Source organism: Coturnix japonica, chromosome 2 (genome assembly GCF_001577835.2).
Source record: "Coturnix japonica isolate 7356 chromosome 2, Coturnix japonica 2.1, whole genome shotgun sequence".
In the NCBI taxonomy this organism is placed as follows: Eukaryota; Metazoa; Chordata; class Aves; order Galliformes; family Phasianidae; genus Coturnix; species Coturnix japonica.
Window position 1 is genome coordinate 43,668,793 of NC_029517.1, and position 27,023 is coordinate 43,695,815.

Sequence of the window (27,023 nt, forward strand, 5' to 3'; positions counted from 1 at the left end):
TCCCCTTCCCTTCCCTTCCCTTCCCTTTTCTTCCTTTCCTTCATTCCTTCTCCCTTCCTTAGGTGCGCTTTCCTTTCCTTTCCTTTCCTTTCATACTTACCTTTTCTTTCCTTTCTTTCCTTTCCTCTTCCTTTCCTCTTCTTTCCTTTCATTCCCTTTCCGTTTCCTCTTCGCTTTTCCGTGCTTCTTTCCTTTCCTTTCTCATTTCTTTCCTTTCCTTTCCTTCTACCTGTTCCTTTCCTTTCCTTGTCCTTTCCTTTACCTTGTCCTTTCCTTCACTTTCCTCTTTTCTTTTCTTTTCTTTTCTTTCTTTTCTTTTCTTTTCTTTTCTTTTCTTTTCTTTTCTTTTCTTTTCTGTTTGCTTTTTTCTTTTCTTTTTCTTTCTATTCTTTCGTCTTTTTCATGTTCTTTTTCTTTCTTTTCTATTGCTTTTCTTTTTTTTTCCTTTCTTTCTTCTCTTTTCTTTTCTTCTCTTTTTCTTTTCTCTCTTTTCTTCCTCTTCTCTTCTCTTCTCTTCTCTTCTTTCTTCTCTCTTCTTCTTCTCTTCTCTTTTCTCTTCTTCATCTCTTTCTCTTCTCTTCTCTTCTCTTCTCTTCTCTTCTCTTCTCTTCTTCTTCTTTCTTCTCTCTCCCTTCTCTTTTATTTTTTCTGTTTTTTTTTTTTTTTTTCCCTGCAGAGTAGCCGTACTTTTACAGTCACAGAGACTGTAAGACTACAAATGAAGTGTATCACTTAAACTAGTGAAAGGACAGAGTTGGATGTTGACATTTGTCTTTTCATATGTACAATGTTTTAGACAGCCTTGATCTCAAATAAACCTTGTGGTTTTAGTGTCAGTAAATCAGAAGAAAAAGCTAGTAATACCAGGATTGTATGGTTGGCTTCCTTCTAAAATAAATGCTCCTACAGTGAGTATGGGTGAGTATATCAAAAAGATATGTGATAAGCCACCCAGTTTTTCCTCCTCCTGAACTCCCCCCTACTCAAGATGGACATTGAATTGTGGTGGAAACACTGCATTTGGACAGCCTGCAGGATCTCTGTGGGAACTTCTACTGCAGTCCTGAATGCATTCCAAATAAAGCAATTTAGTTTAAAAGCATCTGCTTTTCCCTGTTGCAAGATACTGCTCATCAGCCAATTGACATTGTTTTGCCTCTGCAATGCCAGGGGCTCCTGAATAAAAACATTAGTTCTGCCAGGCTGGATCAGATGAAAGAGTCCATCTTACCCCAGTTTCCTTTTCCACTGGTGACAAGCAGCAGATGCCTAAGGAAGCATGTGGTGATAATTCCTTCTGTGTACTCTCCTGGCTGCCAGAAGTATGTGGACTTGGTGAATCAGAGGAATTGCCTTTCTTTTTCTTACGTAACCAGGATCCTCTGTTTCTTCTTTTTGCTATTTGTATTCATGATGTAAAAACATATCGACACCTTAAAGCACACCACTTCATGATTTCAATTCACCCAGGGCCACTTTTGATTTTGCATCACTTTCACATAAATCTATTTATAGACCTTTTTCTTTTCCTTCTAGATGGTAGAAGTTGCTCTGTCTCTGTAACAGTTCTTTGTATAGACATTGTGCCGTACATTCTTTCTGTAACTTCTCCAGTGCTATTTTACCTTTTAAGGAAAAAGAATAGCACCTATAATCAGTGAATAATTGTATGTTCTATTTGATTCTCTGTTTTCCTCCTAATAATGCTTAACATTTGCACTAAGAACTCCCATTTGTTTTATCTCACTTCAGAACCTTGATGAACATAGTAACATCAATATAATTTGAACACTGCAGATGCTTGTACAAGATCCTACCAGACCCTGCTGTATATCTACCTCTGCAGAATCTCCATTTATTCCAACCTTTCAGTTGCAGATTATGCAAATAGCTGTTTATCTCATCCATGAGAATTTTAATATATTTTGGAACCTATCATAAGAGCTAATTACTTTTTAAAAGCCCAAATATAATATGTCAAACAGATCACTCTCACTGATATTCTGTTAGTTCTACAGAGATCATAAATAATCTGTAAGCATAGACCTTCTTTTTGAATCCATGTTTATTTCTCACTGAATTATATGCATCAATGAGTCTGTTGTGTCTGCTATTACAATTTCTACAGGTTTATTCAGATTTGGTACCATATTTAATGATCTGGAATTCCCTAGATAGTTTTCTTCTCTTAAAGCATTTTAAAAAGTTGGAATCTCATGTTTATGAACATTTATGCTATTTAAAAATTGCCTGTATGGATCACAACTACTGATAAAACTAACAAAGCTAAGCAGCTAAGAACAGACGTGTAAATCAATGTTTGGAATGATTGCTACTGACTTACTGGCAATTTAATTTCTTATCTTTCAATTGAAAGCATTAAATCTCATTTATTTATAGAAAATCTATTTTCATTTTTTTTTTCTAAGATGTAACATTTTGATTACAAAAAATCATGCAGTTAACCAGTATGCTGTGTAGAAAGTCTCATGTATAAAAGGGTTGAGAGAATATTGTAAATACTGTTTTTATGGATGAGACAGAAATGATGTGTCTCTATTATAAACATAATATAGAAACTGAAGGGGATTATACAGTACTATTTCTTTGTTTCAGTTTGTTTCATAGTTTTGTCTTTTGGGCAATGTTAGGGGAACATGATGAAAAAGTATTAAATTTCCTCAAAATATATGTGATTGATTGATTGATTGATTGATTGATATTTTCTTTCCAGAAAGGACCATTTATGTTTAAAGACAACAGATATTTTGTTAAATATATATATATTGTTTTCTGAAAGGGAGCGGAAAAAGAATGAAGCATGGTTAGCACTATGTCAAATTATGTAGTCAAATCTGTTAGCACGATGTTAAATTAACCAGACACTGTGTTGATATGAGAAAGAAGAAAAGCATGGCTTAAAGTTTGCCCGAGGCTCCCATAAGTGTAGTAGCATTTCATCCCATGGAGCATCTAAAAATACATCTGTACGTTGTGCTGATGCTTCCTATCTGTCCTCTCTCTTGACTCATATAATGGGGTCATCTGGTCAGTACATGTCATGCTGATAGAGTAGAATTGCAAAGTAGCTGTGATAATTTTATGGTGTATATACAATGGATGTCTAAATGTTGGCTACAATTAATGAAGTTTGGAGTTAAAAAAGAAGTTTGCACCTTGAGAAATGTGAATGTTCTTCCAGCAGACAGCTCAAAGTCTTCCTCAGACCACATAGTCAAACCTAAGGCTAGATGACTGAAGAACTGAAAAGATTTGTTATAATCTTATTAACCCAATCTTGCAGCCCAGACAAGGCTACTTTAAACTCCTTTTACATTCCTGAAAAAAGACAAAGTAAATAAGTATATCCATGAAAAAGAAGCCATGCTGGCTTAAGAATGAATAACAGAAGCCCATGGATCAAGAATCCTCCCAGCATCACTCAGTTCTTCCACTTTCATTTTGGAACAATAAGAGTCTTTGTTGGGATGATGTATATTAATAGTCTGTGACAAGTTATAAATATATTGTGGTTGAATGGATTTTTTTTTTTTACAATGGATTCTTATAGTGTTTCTCTATCAGAATGATATGCATGGATTTTAAACAACCTGAATACGTTTTTGGAATTATATCTCTGAAAGTTGACATGATAGGCAATAATACACACTTAGGATGATACAATGTAAAGTCATTTGGCAAGTCTATGACCCAGTAAGGTAGAAAGGAAAGTGTGCTTAATAATAAAAAAGGGTTATTTTTATTATGAAAGAGATTTGAGAAGTTAAAAAAATATATATGTAAATTTCGCTCAATTTTCACTACCTTTTGTTGCTTGAATTTATGCAAGGAAGAATGATAGTATCCTGATTTAATATTCTGTGTTTTCACAATATAATGTCAGTGAGAAAAGGATTGTATTGTCATACTTTCTTGACAGTTAACCTGCAGTTATAAATTTCTGTAGGGACAATACAGTTTCTTTCACATTACTCTTAGTTTTTCTTTGGAGGAAGCATATTAATATTTGAAAAGAATAGTGTACATCTTTTAAAAACTTGTGATAATTTAAAGTGGATATTCCTAGTAAGTGTTATTTAAATAATTTGAAAAGGCTAGATTATCAGAACTCCTCTACAATCTAAGAAAATGTGAGTAGCAATCAATGTTAAAATGATTGCAGTTGTTTCCAAGGAAAAATGTATGCCAGCAATTTGAATTTTATGACAACCAGAAAACAGAAGACTTTGCAAGCAAAAAAATAATTTAATGAAACACTACAAGAAAACTGGTTTCAAATAGTTGCCTGTGATATGCTTTTTGCAAATATGAGGAAAAAAAAATTAAATTTTAAATAGTAAAATTTAAAGCTGCCCTCTAAATGAAAAAAAAAAAATAAAATAAAATAAAAATCATCATTAGTAAGACTGTGACCAGCATTCCATCAGAAACCTGGTTTTAAGCTCTCTCTAAACATGCCTCTGGCTGAATACTGAATGTATTAAATGTATATTAAAATGCATGTTACTTGAATATACCCATAGTGCCATGTGATCTGGATTACTATGAATATGAGAAATTCTTGCTATTATTTTTCAGTCCATCAATCTCTGCACCATCAAGAAACTTCATTAATTATATGTTATTCTGAATTACTGAATACATTGAACACTAACATTCACGAATAATGTCACCAATTTCTTTCACAATATATTTGGCTAACAGATCTGAAAAATTGTTGCATTTCTAGTGTAGCATCCATTATTTTGATTTTATGTACTGAAGGTATCTAAACAGGCAAACCCCTGCACACACACAGTCACTTGATCACCATACAAAAAATGTGTTCAGTTAGCACCAATTTACTTGTGTACTTTTGAACTTCCTATAAAAATTTTTATTTTATTTATGGTAAGTTTTTTTCTAACTATGTTGGCTACAAACATGATAGACGCATCACTTATAAAGTCTACATGTAAAATTGCACCTATTAAAACTTTCAAGTTTAGTTGTAAATCCGTTGTGAGACATTTCAAGGTAGATGCAAACTAACAGAATGTTTTATGTTTCAGTTTTTGGAGTTGGTAGCTTAGGAAGGAAATATCCATATCCACTTCAATACAGAAGAATGTGATAATTATCTACTTAGGGAAAAAAAATAAAATCTGTTATTGTGTTTGGGTTTTTTTATATTATTTTGGGAAAAAAAGAAATTTTAGAGGGATTGTTGTGCGATTTACTAATCTTGCTTTCATCCCGCTGAAACTTCTACCACTTCCTGGTAGTATTTCAACATTTTAGTGATTTGTGGTCCCCATGGCAAGTTAAGCTTTTCAGCATGGGATTCCAATTGACTGCTAAGACAACAGCTGAGAAGAAGTAGTCTAGACAGACATGCTTATGCTTAAGCACAAGTATACACATTTCTATGTCTAGAACTGAGGGACCTCATGTACGCTGTAATCATAAAATAATTTTAAACTTTTTTTTTTAGATCACAGTTGATCTTTGAAAACATACTAGAATGACAAAACCTCAGGGTTAAAACCTTAACGCAGGCTGTGTGGGACCTCGATTCCTCTGCCTAAAGCTGTTCAGTTGAAGACATTCTACTCCAAGAGAGTACATGAACCAACAGGTACAATCCTTCTCTTGGGCTGAAACTTTGTCAGTATGGCAAAACTTTCCATGTTGATGTGTTGGAAGGGTAAGAATGAACATCAGAGCAAAATTCTGTAATCTGCCAAATATATAGGCTATTTTGAAATACTTCTTTCTAGTCTTTGCTTCCAGTATTGTTACTGCAACCTATCCAATAACCATATAATATATAAACATTTTTCTGACATTTTGCAATAGTTTGAGCTTTCAGACAACTATAGTCTGAGAAAGATAAAAATAAGTTTTATGTATGTGATAAATGATTGGATTTGTGAATTAAATGTGATTTTCACCAGAAAAATTGAAAAAAATACAACAGTTTAAGGGCCATACCTAAAAAAGATAAACAGTTCTTACACAGCAAATGCACAGGAATAATCAGAAGAGAGAGAAATTGACTTTGTTGCTTGTTTGTAAAAATACACACACACAAAAAAAATTGTATATGAAATTGATGCTTTCATATTTTTGTTTTAGCTTAAAAAAGTAAGAGATTCACGTTATAAGTTGCTTATCATTTTTAAATTTACTACCAGATGTACAATCTGCAATTACTTCAACAATTTTGTATCCTTTTGCCTCTTACAAAATGCATTTGCTTGTTTTTGTTTTGTTTTTATTCTAAAGACTCTTACTTCTTCAGGATCACAGTTATGACCTACAGGGCATGTGGTTCCTTTGACATGAAGTTTATTTTTCTAAACCCACAGCTTGATATTCTAGCACTTAATTTCAGAATGCAGCTTAAATCACAGAAGCCATAATATGTCAAATGATCCCATACTTGCAGGGGGAAAACAGTAAGTAATGAAAAAGCTATGATTGCTTTTCTGTCCCTCCAAATGACAGTTATCACCTCAGTGACCTGCTCCGGGCAGACCCATCTAAACATGACACACTAAGGGATAACGTCATCTAACAGGGTAGTTACAAAAATCAATACAAAACCCATTTCAAAGATTCTCTGTGTAAGAATCCTGGTGTAACGTTCATTTATTGAATAGGCCTGAGGAAAAAAAAAAAAAAAAAAAACCGAAAAAAAAAACCCCGAAAAAAAACCAACACAACTTTTCTGATATATATGCTTTACCTCTCAAGCAACGGAATTCTGTAGGTAAGCAATAATTGTATTTTTCAATCTATTGTTTAGTCTTGCCAAAGTTCAGCCTAGAATCTAATATGTGGATGACTGCTATAACTCAATTATAAAGCATAAGCAGAGCTCTAATGTATCTGTAATGCAAAAGGAACATAACAAGACTGTACTTCTTATAGTTCAGGGTATCTATCTGTGTTTGTGCCGAGATGAACAAAAACAGGGAGGGAGACTGCATTATTATATTTTACACTAAAGGATTAAGAATGTCTTGTAGTTATCTTCACTCATGAATATAGAAGATACGGTTACATCACTGAGGCAACCACTGGCTCACAGCTGGCTGAAAATAAGCTTCTATTATTTGCTTTTCCAAATGACAATAACAGTAAATCAATTTTATCCAGTCATATTTTATATTCAGGGATGGTTTCTGATTGGTTAAAAAGGTTGTTTAAGAAGAACTAGTACTTCTTTTCTTTATGTTTATCAAAATCTTTGCAAACCTGTAGGCACATTGTTTCCCTCAAAAAGTAAATAATAAATATAGTGCGGCTCTTCAATTCTGATTTGATTTCTAACAAAAAAGAATGCCTTATAGTTCATAGTTTTAACAAGGGTCGTAGAATTTGTATTGTTGGGTATTAATGTGTAAATACTCTCTGTGTTTGGGAAAATACCTTATTTAGCAAATATCAGGATTTTTATATTAGCTTCTATTGCTACTTAATTACTATACAGTTCAGTAATTTTTAATAATCAAATGACTCAAATTGTACCTATGTTTGCAGTAAACCTGATTTTGAAAGTCCATACTTACATTGGGAAGTGCTTGATTATTGCACTGCCTCATAGACATCTTGCAGACTTCAAAATAGAAATGGAAGGAGAGGATTAAAAGAGGAGTAAGGAAAAGAATAAGAAAATATAAGGATAATTTATAGAACCACTTAGGAAAGTTTGATGGAAATCTGGGCCTTCTGATATGAAGAGATTTCTGGTATAGAGTAGGAAGAGACCCAGTGATTTATCTTGTCTCTAGTCCCATAATTTGAGTAAGAATATTGAGAAAATTTAACTGCAGTGCTTCTTGAAGCACTGATCTGCTAAACAGCTGATTCAATGTTCTTCCTTTCTATAGAACTGAATAGTAGTTGCCAACTCTCTTTTGGATCATTTCTGTTTTCCAGTCTTTGCTGTAGAACAGCTGCCATTTCAAATAGAAAATGAAACCTGGCAACTAAAATGAAATTTACGGAATCAGAAATTCTGGAGAAACATCAGCATCTTCCTGAGTAAACTGTACCTTAATTGCATTCTGTGTTTCCTCCAAGGAGAGAAAATGCATGCTTTGGGCCTTTGTATTCAATTCATCCTAAGTAGGCCCCAAAGAAAGTACCAGTCGGAAAACAATATCCCATCCAAATTAATCTAGGGATGGGAAAGAGAATATATGAGCAGTCTGTGAATATTCCACATAAATGCCATGCAGAAAATGGCTATTTTGCTTCTTCCTAGAACACATAATTAATTGTTCTGAATGGCTTTTTTGAAGCTAAAGATATTAGTAGTTCTTTATTATGTATTTAAATTATGTCAGGGAAAAACAGAAGCCTCATGCCATTGTCAAGGTTGAGCTAATGTTGAGACATGAATATGCATCTCATGAATGGGTGCTAATGAGGAGTAGGAAGATTGTTGAACACTTGTACTGGGAACATGATTAACATCTGACTCTTGTTTTTTTAAAAAATAGTGAGAAAGGAGAAAATCCATTACCAATTATCTCTGATTAACAAAGAATGGCTAATGCTGACCTGTTGATGACTGATGGATAAAGCCTGCTGCCTATACTGCTATGCTGCTCATTTTTTTCTTCTTCAGAAACAGTGTTTTTGTACTTTTATTTTCCATTTTCATGTTCTATGTAGCTGTGGTATGTTATTGTCAGGAAAATCTTTAGCATAAGCCTACTTAAAGACTTGACCAGCTTCCCACAAATCTTTTCTTACTAGATCTCCAGTTCTTTCACTGGGAGTTATCTGTTTTGTTTCTGGAAGAAAGAGTTTACTGATTCAGCCTGCTGTAATACATAACACAATGACTGTCTGATGGTGGCTCATGAGACCAAATGTGTACAAGTCCATGGGGCAGGATGATATGTATCCCAGGGTCCTAGAGGGATTGGATGATGTGGTTGCCAAGCTGCCCTCTCGTTCACAAGAAAAGGACCTGAGGATCAACAAGCTGGTGACCATTACATCTGTGCCTGGGAAGATCATGGAATATGTAAAGACATATGAAGCATGAGCGGGTGATCCGAGACAGCCAGCATGGCTTCACCACAGATCGGTTGTGCATGACCAGTGTGGTGGCTTTCTATGATGGAGTGATTGTTTCGGTAGAAAAAGATATTCTATGACTATGTAGGTGACATCTGTGTTTCTTTGTCATAGTTTTATGTTCTTGCTTTTATACTTGAGTGGGTTTATTTCCACATGGAAGGTTTAGAGGGAAATGGAATGTGCTGATTCCTATTTGCCACAAACCTACTCTTACCTGAAAAGGACTAGAGTGGTCCTCAGCAACTGCAAGGAAAGATTATTTGAGCTTCTGAGCAAATTCTCTCAGTGAGTGAATGTACTGATGAGACAACAGCATAACACAGAATTGTTTTGTTTGTTGGGTGAAGGTAGGTCTAAGTAGGGCCAGTACTGAGTACTCATAAATCACCAATGTAAAAGTGCAATAGGCAATGCAATTGCTATAGCAGTATTGAGAGGAATTGAATAACCAAAGAATTGAAATTCTCTAAAGGCTATTTGCATGTGCTGGGAAAATTAGTTAGGAGATTTTTCTGTAACTTTTGGTACATCAGCTCTAACTTGAATGATGCAGACTGTCTCGTGCTGAATCTTGAATGACCAAAGCAAATAAGTACATATGCTCCACTGGGGAAGCCATGGGAAAATGCATATAGGAATCTTGCTTAGTAGCATTTTAGCTACGGGACACCACAGATCTGTTTTTGAAGGAAAGCATTTTCTTCTGTCTATATAAAAACAAACAAACAAAAAATCCTAAAAGCAATTTTTTTGTTTCCTCAAAAATATTTCCTAAGTAGAAATTTTAATTTTCTTGTTTATCATGTACACTACTTCTGAGATTTAGAGAAGCTTTAGGTAGTGAAGTAACCAGTTTTTCATCATGAGCCAGAGCCTGTCTCAGCCCAGAGAGAGATCAGATTAAGCTGTGGCGTAGCTGGGGCACCCAAAGATCAGTTCTTCCGTGGTGATGAGGCAAGTGGAATGTCAAGCCTGGTCAGGGTTTGAATAAACAGTTGTCTCACTCCAATTTACAGGAGGGAGGCAAGGTTCTTTGATATGTATATACCCGGCGTGAGATTAAGAAGCAACGGTTCAAACGTTGGTCCAACCAGTTTATTAAAGTTCTAGCCGTTTTTAGGGAGATGGGGAAGGGAAGGTAGGCGATAGGGAAAGTAGGAAATATAAGCAAGGAGTCTTTGCAGAGAGCGCCACAGTGGGTCCAGCGAGGTACACAGTAGGTCCGTTGATCTCAGGAACTCATCTGATCACCGCAGGGGATGGGAGACAGCCAGGAAGCTCCGCAGCAAGCCAGCCTCGGGGGTTCTTCCAATGAGGTTTTCCCCTCAGGGAATACTCCGTCAAAGGTGTCTTCAGGAGTTTGCCTCCAAAGTCCCCAGTTTAGCGAGGGCCTTCTATCCCCCATTTCAGTGGGGTTTTTTTCTTCTTCTCTTCTTTGAAGTTTGAGGATTACAGCTCAGCATTTTTTTGGGGAAATACTGAACTTTCAAACAAACAGGCAAACACTCTTTGAAAAATGATTTAAAACCAGCTTTTGTGGCATTCCTGGCCCACAGATAAGCCAGCAAGGAGTGTGGAGGGGGGGGGGGTCTCTGTTGCCAGACACGAGCATTATTGCCTTCTGCAGTGGTCGACTCCTTCAAGCAGCACCCCTGAGGAAGACTGCTCTTCCTGTTTCTGCTTATCTTTGCAGTCGTAAGCAGAAACACTATGGCACAATGACACCCACCATCCGCCCTCCAAGATAGTTAACAGTTGCCAGTCAGAGTCTTATCATCAGAAAGGCCTCACGAAGCAAGCTTTGAGACAACAAAAGAAAAACAGTTCCGTCCTTTACAACAGTGTCCATGTCAGACACAGGTGGATCTTTGAGGGAGCTGTGATGCACAACTACAGCATAACTAAAGTAGGGACTGAATGGCTGAAATGGGATTCTGTGCCATTGTCTGGGTGGAACAGTCAGAGCCCTGACACTGGGCATGGAAAATTAGATCTTTTCAGGTTGCTCAATTTACAGTGTTGTTGTAACAAGTGTGTTTATCATTTGAAAACATCACAGGATGGAAAACTTATGGAACAACTGTTTTTCTTTACAACACTCGCATACCTGCACTGGGACAGGGAGGGCACATCTTGCAAAGTAGTTTAATTTAGAGGTTGATATTGTCTAATTGAAACTCACTTCAGGTTCAAAGAAGAACTGTTTTAGTTTTGCCTGTGAGTTGCTTTGTGAAGTCTAAATGATCTTACCATTACCAGAAGGGAAGCATGATAGAGCTCAAATTCTGAAAATTTAAATCTTTATTTGCATATATATATATATATATATATATATATATATATATATATATATATGTTTTGTTTTATTTATTTATTTGTTTACCCCTTCCCCTACCTCCCAAAATCTCCGAGGGAACATTTGGGAGAAAAATAAGGGGCTCTAACAAGCACTTTTTTTTTTTTTTTCGGAGAACAAATTTAATCAACAATTTACCAAAGGGGTTCCAGATTAGAGGCAGTCCATTTCTCCAGGAATGTTTGTCTGTTGAGAAATCTGCCAGCCTAATTCAAAGTATAAGAATTAAAAGTGAATGATTGCATATACATGACTGAAGTACTGGTACTTGTGTATGTTACCAATATGGGAAGCAGCATGACCAAGAGATCAAATTGCGACAGTAATAAAAGTCCCTTTCTGTTCTTATTGAATAGACAGTTGTGCTGATTCCTGCGTCCTTTTTGTTATTCTATAGCTTGATCTCAGAATTGAATTATTGTCTTAATTTGACATTATATTGTTGTCTTTGATCAGAGTGTGAGAAGAATGCCAGGGCATATTTGTGGTAGCTCTTTCAGGTTTTTGTTTGTTTGGTTGGATGTTTTTTAAGGAAGACCTTTGATTTCTGTATATGAATATTAGAGTATTTGCATCATAAATTGTGTTCTCAAAGCACAGAGAATATTGGAAATCTGGCAAATAAGAGGTTCTTGTCATATTGTAGAGTGATCCTACTGAATTCTTCCTAATTCTTCCTCCTAAACAGAGCTCTCTGTTCTCAGAGCCTCTATCTTCCTGCATGCTTTCTGGTTTTCAATTTCTGTGTCCATTTTCTCACACACATGCACACACTCCCTGACTCTCCAGAAAATATGTAATGGCTTTTAAAGACCTCTTTCCCAGCACTGTGTTGAACCATGCCACACCTCAGACATACTGGAAAGTGCTGCAGAAACACTAAGCACTGCATTTATGGTTAATACTGTCTTCAAAACAACAACCACATTGTTTTCACAGTATTGGCCAGCTCTGCATGACAACTGAGAAGCCAGTACAGTTTCCTGAGATGTCTGTCACTACATTATACATTATGTCATGTTAAACAAAGGGAAGAAGTAATTTCAGTGCATGTGAAAAGCCTGGGCTGTATCTAACTAGTAGTTTTAGTAGAACTAAAACCTTCTGCAAGGAGATGTGGGTAATGTGGTGGTGATTTCCAGTTCATTGTTTCTGGCAAGGACCATCCTGAGATTTTTCAAGTATTACAGTGAGCATGTGTCTCATATTTGTCAACCACAGCTAGAGACTTAGTTTAGTTTACAATTCTGTATCTTTTTTTTTTTTTTCTCTTCTGAGTTGAAAAGGAGTTGCTATTCTACAAAAAAAAAAAAAAAAGATACTAACCTCATTAGATTAACCCCAGTGGATCTTTTCCCTGTGGTTTTAGCTGTCGTTTAGATACCAGCTTGGATGTTTTCCATTTTGAAATGGTAAAACTGGGTCCAGATTGCCCATGATCTGGTTGTGCAGGAAGGGTGAGAGAGAGCTGTGCAGTTGAATGACAGGTCAGTGCCATGTGAACTGAAGCATACAAACTGTATTGGGCCATGGTAAATGAGGGAAAGAGATTCAACTCTCTTTGTTTTCTCACCCAGTAAACATACACTTGAAAAATATCAGACAGAATTTTTTTAACTCTCTATATATTTTAATGCATTTGTGAGTTTTTGATTTAACCAGAGATACATGCCAAATATTACAGTCTTCTGTGTATTACAAGTATAACTGTGTCTGGGTAACATAGTGCTTTCCTCCTGCACACTAATATTTTAGAGTAGCCTTTTCAGAAAGCAGAATCAAGTCAGATCAGGTCACAGTGTTAACTATACAGTTCCTTGTGAGAAACTCAATCAAAACCAACCAAACTTATTATAAGGCATCACAAATCATCCTGTATTAGCATCACATGGATTATTTATGAAAATGCTGTTGCTTGTCTGACAACCTAGGTGACATTACCTCTGGAGGATGAGCATCACCATGGCAAAACAGGCATGTCACCATTAGACATTAGTCTACTGTAACTAATTTATAAGGCTGTCCTGTAATTTGTTTTGATCAGGCAGCCTGAATCTAGTTGAAGGGGATGAAAGAGAGGAGGGAGTGCAGGGAGGAGAGAGAAAGAAAATCCAGTGTTATTAACTAGAGAATTCAAAACTGAAAATATAGAGCAAAGAAAAGTGTAGCTTTTTTCCCCTCTGTAAGTTCTGTCTTTACACACAGACATAGCTCAGAACCTCTTATGCAAGGTTTCTCTCCTGGCTGCCAAAATCTTTGCATAATATTTCTGGGCTTTTAATTTGTTCAAGTTACTATATGATACCTATCCTCCTGTTTGCAATTCTTTCTAGAGAAAATAATGAATGTACTGTAAACATGACTTTGTGAAAATGACACCAAAGAGTTCCAAGTTAATCACATTACCTGAGTCACATCAGGTTTGTCTGTCAGGAAGGAAAAAAACAAACAAACATTTCATGCTGTGAGGCTCACAAACTGAAGCAAAGATGTGAAAGTTTAGCCTTGAGAGGTGTCCTTTCTGATTTATTAAGTTCTTCAGTAGTATATCATAACTTAAATCTTCTCTTATAATGCTAGTTGATAAATTAAATAAAATAGGGAAGAAGGAACCAAGTTTATGTGTGAATATGAAATAGTGAACATTTCTTCAGCCATAACTGACAACTTGGGAAAAAAAAAAAAAAAAAAAAAAAAAGGGAAAGGTATCATAATTACACAATAATTTCTCTGACCATAAATAAGGGACTCCAAGATTGAGGACACTGTGCCTATGCTTGTCCTGGGATGAAAAGCATCCTTTTGGGCTGAGATGAGCATGGCTCTCTCCTGTAGTTCAACTTCAGAGAAAGATACTTTCTCAATGAAAAAATGCAGTTTACTGTCGTGAAAGAAAAGATACTCTCTTCAGGGTCAGGGCCAATAAATGAAGATAGGAACAATTTTGGAACTTGTCAGAAAAGGACATTAAAGTTCACTTGTGTGTCCCCAAAAAAGTTTTCCATAGCCTGAGAATATGCCATAATAGATGCAGAGGCTGACTATTTTAGAGCCATCAGTTCTGTTTAGCAGAAAGTTTCTCCCAAGCAGAAGAAATGAAAGGGAGTCAAATCCTTTTTAATTTTTATTATAATTATTATTTTTAAACAGTCAAGTTTCACACCTTTTCCTGCTTTCATTCACCAAATTATTACTGCAGAACAATCATTATTACATTATGCCCATTAATTCAAGTAGTAGTACGTAGAGAGTTAATTGAAAAACATAAGTGAGCTTCATTTTGTATTTGAAAACTAGTACAATTAGGAATATAGATAAAGAATGGGATGGCTCATTTGGGATATTTCCCCCTTTTCTTGCTTGCAAAGAACAGAGATAGCAGCTTTGTTAAGACTTTTGTTTTTGAGAATTTACCTTCTTTGTCCTCCAGTCTTTACAGGGATAGTGTGGAAACAGAAAGGAGGAACTTCTTCTATTAGAAATTATAAACTAGACAGAAAAGTGACAAACCACAACGGAGATAAAAAGAAATGATGGAATAAATAGCATCAGGAGCAAGGACAGCTTAAAAGAATTAGAATTCTTTTTTTTCTTATGATGTGTTTGCTCTGATGAACTCAGGAGGAAAGCAGAAAGACAAATACTTTGGCATAATTTGTATGGCAGTAATGTGAGCTTTTGGTCTATAATCAAATGATAACAATTTCTTTTCCTATTTTTAACTGTTAGTGTCTAATTCCATGCTGTGGTTGCTGGCTGCTATAACATGCCTGGGCCTGGCAGTGTCTCAGCTTTCAAAATCTTGGGGGGGTACATTTGAAAGTAAAAGAAAGATTGAAGAGCAGGAAGGATGCTCCTGCTGATGGTGTTTTCTCTGCATTAGCACATTCAGTGGTTCTGAAAATAATTTGTTTTATTAAAACAGTAATAAAAAATACCAGAAAATATTAGTATTAGAAAATCTACAAGTTTCCACCATTTAGAATCAAATTATTTGTTTCAGCAATGATATTTTGTTTTCATTTTTCATAAGGTAATTCCTGGTTTTAGTAGGTCCAGTTTTTGTCACTCTATCACAATTTTTCCCAAATACATTTTCTATCAGTCCTAGTAGTAAATAGTTGACATCACTGGGAATGATATGGTGTTTCATATCTTTGGTTTTCTCTGTGATTAGCAAAGTATTCAACCTTTTTTTTTTTTCCTTTTTTTTTTTTTTTTTTTTTTGTTCCTCCTGCTCCTTCAAGCTCCTTCAATTTGTTTTGTTTTGTTTTGTTTTATTCCTTTAGGCATTTTTTTCATTGTGTGTTAGTGGTATTCTTTAAAAACACTGACTAACAGAGCCTCCTGTACTGTTACCTTCACTTAAGAATCCTCTATAATCTCAATTAAACTCCTTAGTAATATAAAAATAATATGGCCATTCAGTCCTATACTGTCATCACCTTTGAAAAGTCTACTATGAAAATAAAAAAAAATAACAAGCAGTTTCACTTAGCTCAAGTAATGACCAAATTCAGCAGTTTTTTGTGAGAATTATACACAAAGTAACATTGCTCCCAGCAAGTTGCTGCCCACAGAGATTCTAAAATCTAAGTTTAAAATGTGCTATGCAAACAATCCAGTGTTCAGATATCCCTAAATATATCAAGTTACAACATATCCCTGGTGAATATATTTATTCTTTAAAGAATATTATTGCAGTGCACCATCATTCTAAAGTGATCTTTTTACTGAACACAAATAGTAGCAGCAACAGTACACCCTGTGTCAGCATGCTTGTGTGTTGGTACTGTTCTTCCATTTCCTCATATGCTGAACTTTCATTGTTGCAGCATGTAAGACTTCACCACAAAGGAAAGAAAAAGTCTTTAAGTAAAATTTTTCCCTTTATGGAAACACACTTCTAATTCAAGAATTCTTGCGCAAAATTGTAAATGCGCATCTTTTCTGACATTTAACCACAATATCTACACATAGCATGCAAACATGCATACAATCTTATTTCTAATCATGTACCCAAAGCTTCAGAAAAGTTAAGTTATGCCTGCACTGTACACTGCATTGAGACAAAGTAAGTCAGCCTTCAAGGAGCTCCATGCTGTAGTAGAGGGACTGATTTCAGTCAGCAGTTGAAACTGCTTACTTATACTGGTGCAAGTATTGTTGCATCTTGAATGAATATATAATATTAGAAATGCAATAATACTTTTAAAGAACTTTACTAAAATTCTGTCTCTTATAGCATGAACCACTACTACTTTCTGTGGCAATTTTTACAGTAAATTTAAATAAAAATATAAACTGCTTATGCAATGCAAATGATGTTCATTGTATATAGGTCGGTTGTAAAATTTCTATTTTATTCAATAACTGAATTTAAAAATGTAAAGGTGCTGGGGACCACAGCTGAAGATGTCTATAGAAAACAGACAGCGTGTTCACACAAGTTTTGGAGCACATTTTCATAAAACTGTTACTTTCACTCTATAATAACTTTTGTGAACACAAAAATATCATCTCTTCTGTTTATCAAAGAACTCTTGAACTTGAGAAGTTCACATTATGAGAAGTAATATAAACATTAAGCAAGGTATAGCCAACCCACAGACTGCTGGCTGCATGCAGCCCATCTTATGCTTGCCCCTTTCCCGGCACCATCATGGCAGAGGCTTTGTCTTATGAGCAGCCAGGCCCAGCCCTGGATGCACACTCATATTGCTCACCAACAACCAAACCATTGGTGAGAGGATTTTCAAATGGGATGTATAGAGTTGGAATCAGATATTCAACTGAAATATTTAATTTTTTTTTATTATTAACTGTCTATAAGACCTATTTAACATTTTAATGCATGGAGAGTAAGCCTAGGATTCTGTGATGATCTTCAGTTCCATCTCTGATAGTCTTACAAGCCTGAGATTCAAATATCAGATATTTCAAAGGAAAAACAAATAAGTTGCATCTAGCTGTGTACCAAATACCAGAGGTATGAGCTTTCCATACAAGTATCAGTCACTACAAAAGCTGGTACTGCTAAATCTAGAGATATGTAATAAATTTGAATGAAATTCCAAAATGAAAGCAGAGGACAAGAAAACAGGCAAGCAAAATCTTGTGATGTGAGCAAGTATGGATGAAGGAATGGAAACCTGCAGGCTGAAGATATTGACTGGCTCCCAGTTCCCAGATAATTAAAATGCAATGCACAAGGGGTGTTTTCTTTATCTGTCAGAGTCCACTATGCAGCCAGCTGGTCCAATAGACTGTCAGAAGCAAAATGTTATCTGTCTGCTATATCTCTGTTCTCTTCGGATATTGACCCAACAGCCAGGAATGAAACCTATGCAGTAAAAGGGCTCCTACTTTTATCACAAGTGCAAGCTACTATCACGGAACTAAAGGTGGATTCCTAAATTGTAGCTTGACAGTATTTAAATTACAGGGAAGGATTTATCTTGGGGTGTTTTGAAAGTCCTTACTAAGGGTAAATCAGTGGAATTAAGCAAATCCAAGTTAAATCCATAGATTATTTTTTTTTTCAAAAATGCTGGTAATGACAAGGCAGATGGAGTATTAGAAATTACTGTTCATATTTGTTCTTATTTACAGTTGAATGATAAACTGGCAAACTGTGCATATGATGAAAGCATAGAGCATTGAGTTATACCTCTTACATTTCTCATTTCTTCCTTTTCTATAGGTTGTGCTGGTGACAGAGGGTTAGTACTGACAAGGAAAGGTATATCAAAGCACTGCTTGCTGCCACGAATGGCTCTGTAGACCTGTCTGAAGAATACAGAAATCAAATCATGGATATTCAGTACAAAAATCTGTGGTCCTTTAGCAGGACAGCACATTCCCCTGCTGGCCCTTTCTACAGCTTACCCAAATCAGACGACAGAGAAGGTTCAAGAACTTTGCTGTGAGCTGGTAGAAATAGGAATAGTACTGAGCATAAAGTTATACGTCAAGAGAGGATTCTCTGAATACGTGCCTATGCTGCTCCTGTGGAAGAGATGTCTATGAAAACTGCTGCAAGATAATGGATATTTTCTTCCATTGCTCTTGAGTGGTAGAAATTAATTCTGGCTAAGTAACTAGTGTTTATGTTACTGAGGAGTAATGACTTGTTAATCACTGTCTGACAGGGAACTGGATCACTGAGTTATAATAGCTCTTGCTGTGTGGACCACGACCAGCTTTTTTGTATTTTAAAAAACTGACACTCTTCTAATGGTGACATGGAAGGGAAAAAAAAGGTAAAAATCTCAAGGACAGATCAAACACAGTATATCATTTAATGTGTTAGTCATTCACATGATTTTCGAAATCTGACTTATGATTTTAGAATTTTTGGTTTGCCAGCTCTAGTTCTTGTCTGTTTAAAATGTCTTAGTATTTCCCGGATGCCCTAATTTATTACTGTATTTTCATTTCTGTGATGAACTATGTACCCTGTTGAAAGAATACTGCAGGAAAAATCACATCTGACCCCACAAACTATTTAATTGCTTGATATTTTTTTTTTAAATTGGCACTTCTTCATTAATTGCTTTCTATTTCTGTATATGTGGATAAATATGGTTTTTAATTCTAGTTATATACACAGTGTCAAACTTGCAATTTTCAATTGGGTTGGTAATTTTTTTTTCATTTATTTTTGCACTATTTATAGGAATTAATGATTGCCATTTGTTAAATTACTTGACGTTACTTAATAAAACAAACAAAAAAGAAATAATATCTGCTTATTTTATTTATTATTATTATTATTATTATTATTATTATTATTATTATTATTATTATTATTATTATTTTCTATGATATCAATATTGTATTATGTGAATTTGGGAAAACACAAGGGGGAGCACAAGGCAGGGCAAAAAAAAATGTCTTTCATTGGCATATAGTTCTGAGAGACAATGAAATCTGAATACTGCTTATCCTGATCCCCACTGGGATCCTTATGTCCACAGAATGATCCTAATTGAATTTTCCCTGCTTAAATGGGGTATGCCCTGTTGTGAACCTGCTCTGAGCATGATGACGGGATGGGATGTCTCAGAGCATCACTTCTGTGAGACCCAGGGCCCTCCTTCTATTACCTCTATTATTTAAACAAATAACCTTGGACAAATCAATTTACATCAATCCAACCTAGTGGTTTAAAGCTCTCTCCTTTCCTTTAAAATGTCTCAATCAAGTTTCAAGTACAATTGCTTCAATAATTTATCTCTTAAGATGCACCTATGTGTAACAAGAGTAATCTGTAATTTTTATTAAAAATAGATGTCTGAAAGGGTAAATTAATGTATGGGTCATAGCACACTCTTCTGTAACAACAAGCACAAGCTCCCTTGGAAACACCTGTGTTTTTATTTATGCCTAAATGAATTACCATAGCAACATTAATACTGAATCTTTATTGCTGTTTTCTTTTTTTATTCCATAGCAAGAAGAACTTCATATTACAACGTTTTGTTGTTTAGAACAAAAAATCACACTCACAATGAACTTCTGCCATATTCACTTCAGTGATCACACTCAGTGATCATACAGTGATGTTTCTTGCATAAACACACTTGAAATAGATAGTGTGAGCAATGATTATTTAAATTTATAAGGAAGTTTGAAACTTAAACAATTTAATTTCTACACAAGATAATGACTTTTTCAAGTCTTCCTATTTTATGTATGTCTATGAAGAATTTTCTCTAGAAAATAACCCAACTTAGATTCCTCTTATTTTGGAAAATTCTGATCAGTGCATGATTGCTTTAACAAAAGTCCTGATGTAATACAGATTCCTGTTTTTTGTGTAATAACCTCAGCATTTTTGCATTTTATAGAAATTCAAATAGTTTTATTCATTGAAATAGTCCTGTTTTCAACTTAAGCTCCTCTACAATGTCAATATTTCTGTTTATTTCTGAGTTCTTACACAATGAGTAGTGATTAGGGACTGACAAGGGAAACTGGACAAAGCAATTAACAATTAACAATGTCTAGTAAACAATGAAGTGAATATTTAAGGTTTGAATAAATATATATGGAACAGTGTTAAGTTTCTACCTGCTGAAGTTTCTGTATTTGCGGTGTGAGTAAATAATTGTATATCTCCCTCTGCCTTTGGCCAAGATACTAATTTTCCTGCTTTTACAAAGACATTGATATTTCTAGAAACAGAGAATCAAATACTATATTTTTAGATTTACAGAATATTTTGTATAATGCTGCCTGTATGTTCAGAGTACTAAGTATGCCTTTTAAAACATCCATATTCTGAGAAAGGGTAGTATACATCTAGAATTGAGTTTCATAATGTCCTTTAAAATTCTATTACATTTTTGTTTTCACATTGTTATTCCGTGAAGTTTGTATGACAATACTGCATATAACTAACTGCAGCTGTTCAGTTTCATTTTAGATACGGATTTAAGCACAATGACTTGCTTAGCTCATTCTATGCAAACTACAAAGCAGTGTAAAATTTAGCATGTTAAAGCAGTTATTTTTCCAATTTTTATCATTTGAGTTTGTGAGCTTTAAAATATTCATACTGAATAGCCGGATTTGTTGTCTCATGTACTTCCAGCTATACTCACAAAAAGCTGGGGGGAAAAAAAAAAAAAGTTTCATGAAAAGTGCTCAGTATTTTGTTGTAATCCGTTTTGTCAGAAGAAAATTAGAAATCAGTGGAAAGGAACAAATAACAAATTTCTGATTTAGACTTTCTAGACTGTATTTTCCATGATTTCTAGAAGTCTATAAAATGTTACATTTTTGTTTTCTTTTAGTGTCTTCCAAGATTTTTTTCAGTTGCCTAGTTAAAAGAAGTCTCACAAGAATTTCAAATCAGCAAATTCATTCAAATGAAAAATAAGGAGTAAACAGAAAGAGAAATACAACAGAGTTGCAAGTTAACCTACATCAGTTTTGTATATTATTCTTGAGGAGAAAACAGATTCCTTCCAGATATGGAAAGATAGAAAAGCCAAAGTGCAATCTTTATTAATGATATAGATGATGAGATTGAGTGCATTCTCAATAAATTTGCTGATGACACCAAGCTGAGTGGTGCAGTCCACGTGACTGAGGAAGAGGTGCTATTCAAAGGGAGCTGGACAAGATTGAGAACTGGGCCCAAATGAACCCAATGAGATTCAACAAGGCCAAGTGCAAGGTGCTTCACTTTGCCTGGTCAAACCCAGACTGGGAGAACTCTTCAAGAGCAACCCAGAGAAGAAGGACCTGGGGATTCCGGTATAATAGGTGAGAAAGAAGATTATCTAGCTCTTTCCAACTTTTTGAAAATCCTACCGATTTGCTAGAAATGTTCCATATAGTTACAGGCAATGTGCAGAGTGAGAGGGAGTTGTGAACACCTTGCCCCTACAAGGCCTGGTACTACCATGGCTCAGTAGCTTCAACTAAATCTTAGTCTAGTAACCTGTATGGCTCTGTAGATTGCAGTACAGGCATAAGCCAAAAAACTGTTAACATAAAAACTTTAACTGATTCATTAGCACTGCCCTCCACTCCATAGAGAAAATTTTATCACTTGTCTCATATTTTACTTGTATTTATTCTGCATCTGGTAGCAAGATGTCTGAACAAATGACATGACTTGACAAGCCCTTCAAAATAACTGAAATGAAGGGGTTATCTCCATTGGTGTGAGGGAGAAAAAACTAGAGCAAATGAGAAGAAAAAGTAAAAACAGTTTCTTCCCATGAACTGTACTCCCAAATAAAGCAAAAAGGTGAAGACTGTATAACCTTTCTAGTCTACTGCCTGTTTATGCAGTAAATCTATACCAGTAGGAGATTTATTAATTTAACTGTGGTCTTGCATATAAAAATGATATGGATAGTCTCAGTTCATATTTGTTCAGCTAACAGGGGGATTTATTGGCAATGCCTGATAACCATATTTTGTAGTTTAGATCATTGTTTTTCCATTATGTATCGCATAGTTTCTCTCTATCTTGCTATTTAAATAAGACATCTCTGTAGTAATGAATATCCACAAAAAAAAGTCTGTAGCTGGATGACATAATTTGGCAATCAGCAAATTAGAACAGCATGTAGCTTCTGATGAAAAAAAATAATTAAATGTGTGTCTCATAACTCTACTGTTGAGGTTTAGTTAAATACATAACCTTTATTTGAACTTATCTCATTAATCATGGGCAAAAATGTAGCTATTTCACATATGGGACTATGGAAAAAGATAGCACAGTCATTTACCATTGTAGGGTGCTCACTCCCCAAATAAGAAAGATAATTTCTGTAGGGAGAGTTGACAAGATGCAGGTTAAATACTCATACTAGCTTTCCTCTGTAAAGTTCATGAAATTGAATAGTTTTTTGTTTTGTTTTGTTTTGTTTTGTTTTGTTTTTGTTGGATTACAAAATGTTCACCTTATTAAAGGTTGTTAATGAAAGCCTCAATTTTTCAGTACTTTTTATTTTCTCAGTGATAGTACTTCCCTATTACAGACCCAAGAAATGTTCATCATCATTCTCTAGTTTTTGTTCCTACTTAAATGTGTTACACAGCAGGCAATTGGATAACAGGATAGTTATTTTCAAGCAATAGATTTTTACCTGGCTGGGCATCCTGCTAACTCATTGTCTCTGCTTGGTCTCTGCAGCTGCCCCCGGCACTCGACTTGTTCCAGCAATCTTTTGTTCCTGAGTGTTACAGGCTGACTCATTGCTATCTATGGGCTGTTGATGAATGTTGTGACCTTAAAGAAAGCAATGCTCTGTCAGTTTCAAAATTGACCCTGTGCTACTGAAACACTCTTTAAATAAACCCTATCCTTGTAGGCAAGCATAGTACAGTGTTATACCGAAATGTTTCCATTTCCTTTTGCTTCAGCATACACAAGGTCCAGCATTCTGCTAACACATCAAATCTCAGCCTCAGTTCACTGTGACACATATGGAGATTAAATTTCATTCTCCTGATGTGGGAATTTGGGAAATTAACATTCAAAGCTTTTAATTACAAGCAAAGTTTTGTGCCTGTCAAATTCTGATGATGATGTGTGATAAGAAGGTGATCTTCCTGAGTTTTGTTAGGTAATAAAAGCATGTGTATGGTAGATGTATTCGCCTAATGCTAATCTCCCCTATGAAGTACCTCTAATCGGCTGTTCTCCATCTGTGAAGAACACGTACCAGGGCTGTAGGTGAGATGTGACCCTATGCAATCACATGATACAGTGAATAGTACTGGGGGTACAACTGTCTCCTTTTTTCCCATTTTTTTTCTCCATTTAAATATAATGCCGCATTTATAATCTGCTCCAAAAATTTGTGGGACCTTGAACACCAAACTCTGAGTACAAAATAGAAGAAATACTAGTACTCTAAAAGTACTAGGAAAATAATGCTTTAGGTTACTGTCTTCATTTTTCATTTGTCATGTTAATTGTTTTGTTTTTCATTGTTTTTATTTATACTCTGTGTTATTCATTAATAATTATAATTACATTTTGCATAGGGTTTTTTGTTGTTGTTGTTGATTTTTGTCCTTGAACTTAAATGAAGGAGGTTGATAACCACAGATTCCTTTTACAGTTACCAAAGATCAGTACAGAGCTACAAACTCCAACTCTAAAATGTCAGTGGCCACATCTCTCTAGTCTTCAAAAGTTTTGTGTACTACTGGGGCTATGTTAGTGTACCCCAGCCATTGCACAACTACTTTATAATCTTGGAGGAAATAGTAAGATTTTAATCTCTGATGTTGTACATGTTTAGGTTAATTTCCTGGATCAAGGAAAACCAGAGCCCTGAGGTGATCAAGCCGAAATTTTCAGTATGCTCTGCTGGATCTGATCTTGCTCAGAGAACTCTTCCACCAGATAACAGCCTATATAGATGATCATAAAGTACCAAAGGAGATCCCTGTGCCAGTGGTGGGATGGGATGATAGGAGCACAGACCTGACTATGCATTAGTGGGTGAATTCTGTAGACAAGGTTTGAGGTCTTCTGAAGGGTCTACTTCAATGACTGCCTGGAAATCAAAGGTTCAGAACTCACTTTCTCTCATTCCAATTGAGTAGTCTGGTTTACAAGTCTGTGGAGTCAAGTGTTTTCCCCTTGGTTCTAGAGAACATTGAAATACTTACGTAACATAACAAATTCCCCGCAAGACAGAGAAGATCGTCAGAGTGGACAGTGCCCATAGTAGTCCCCTAGGTCAGATGTTCACACGTCTCCCCTAAAACTGTGTGCATTAGAGTATGAGACTCCATCATTTCTGGTGGCTCTTTTTACAGTCTGTTTTCAGCAGTTTGAGGACTGTGCTTTTTCTTGGTGTTTGCTGTTTGCTTTGTATAAACTTTCTTAATGGAAGTAGCTACCTTTATCTAGCCCTCAATAAAAGAATCCTGTATAGCCACACATGCACACAAAATTCCTGGGCACTACTTGTAGTGACCCATGCTTCCCATACATTGCATCTTTTTTCCTTTCTGGCCAGCCAGAATTAAAACAGGAATTAACTTGAAATAACAAAACATTTAAGTCAAGACTTAAATGGGTCTCACAGTAATGAGTCAGCTGCTTCTTCAGAAGTTGCTGTGGCAGCTACAAGTCCCTAAAACACCTGAAAACCACATACTGAGAGCTACCAATGTGTGCTGTTGCACAGTACAGTGATAGCCTTCATACTATTTTCATTATGTTACTACACAGAAACATCACATTTAAATCACATTGAGCAATTACGTAGCCACAATGCAATTTTCTTTCCCTGTCTCATAAACATTATCAGGTTCCTATTTAACAACCTCCTGTATATGCAGTGTGCCAAACATGGAACGTGATAGGAGCAGGAAATACTTAGCCTTCATTTCCCATTTGTCAACACCCTTAGAATTTGGTTTCTGTCCTGTTTTGGTTGTGGCTTGTTTTGGCAGCCCACCTTCCTGTTGCCTTGAGTTATTATTGAAGCAGTCTTTATCTAAAACAGCATATTTATAGCTTTGTGAATATCAAATTCTGGATTTGCTCCCTGTTTGCTAAGTTCTTGTGAGGAACATAAAAGAATAGTTATTTCTTGAAGAGATCTTTAATATAACTTACATTGTATATGTTATAGAAGATCTTTCCTTATAGTATTTCCTTATATGGCAGGATTGAATCATAGTGAGATCTTTCTTTATAATTGAAAAGATGAAGAATAAAAAAAGGACACAAAGATATTTTTAGGCTGCTAAGGAATTCAGATGTACATAATATTAAAAGATTTTATGTAAATAACTACAAGCTTATAAGCACAATTTCGGAAGCCCTATCTGTTTTTCCAAAGTTAACAGAAAAGTTTAAAATTACTTATCAAAATCTCTTGCAGCAGCAGCACCAAATGTGTGGGTGATAATTTAGACAGACATCCAAAATGTGAATATCACTGCCCAAGCATAACTGTCGACTCATACTTTGAGAAACACTCATGTTGTGAATTTCAAAAGACAATTCGGACAAGGAAGATTGATTTATTATTTTAGTTTATTCCAGTTTCACCCATTATGACCAGTGGAATCATAGGGTTGTGCTGATGAAGCTGAATGACTTGTATCTCATTTCTATTAGCCCAGGCAAATCAGAGATTTTGTATTACTCAGAAACACATTGAAAGATAGGTTAGAATTAAGGAGCTGTCTACAGTATTCTGGAATGTGCATTTCCATTAAAGTATAAGCTCTTCAGAAAGAAAATGTCACTCAGACAAATATTTGTAATATTCTTTACTGCTCTACTTGTAACAACATTTTGATAAGAAATACCTTTACCAATTCACAAGCAGTGTTTGGGAAATCTTTAAACAAATTATACTAAACAACCACCAGGTTATAAAGAGTACAGATGTTAGATGGCCATTGATTTTTCCTTCAGTGATTTTAAGGAGAAGAAAGAACTAATTAGCAAACAGTGGGATTTGTCTGCTCTATACCTCCTGCCCAGCCAGCTTTGAAAACAACTATCAGGTAAAAGTGTTAATTAGGAAAACAAAACAAAACACAATAAACAAACAACAACAACAACAACAAAAAACAAACAATAAATGAATATGTTTCTTGTCAAAAAATATTTTAATTCAGAAATGATGAGCTGCTTAAAAGGAGTTATTGCATCATTTAAAACCTCCAGACTAAAAGGCAATGTAAGAGGTATCATAATTTATGGATTTGAAAATATTTGGTTATTAAATATGTTGCTCACAAACCGTGAAACGTGTATCTGCACCCATTACTTATATGGTAACTAATTTGATAGGTAAATGTTAATCTGGTAGTACACAGATAATTGAATAATGTGTATCTTCATTCCACCTTTTAATCCAGTGAAAGCTATCGCTCTATATCCTGAACAAGGGCTTCAGAAAGAGTGTTTTGGCTTCAGAATGAAGAAGTATCTCATAAAGAGATGAAGGCTCTTCTGAATCTGAGGCTTCCAAGCACCCATTTCAGTAAGTTTCAGAAATTTGAGGTGAGAACAAAGCTACAGTTTTTTTCTTTTTCTGTAATGCACTCTCCAGCACAG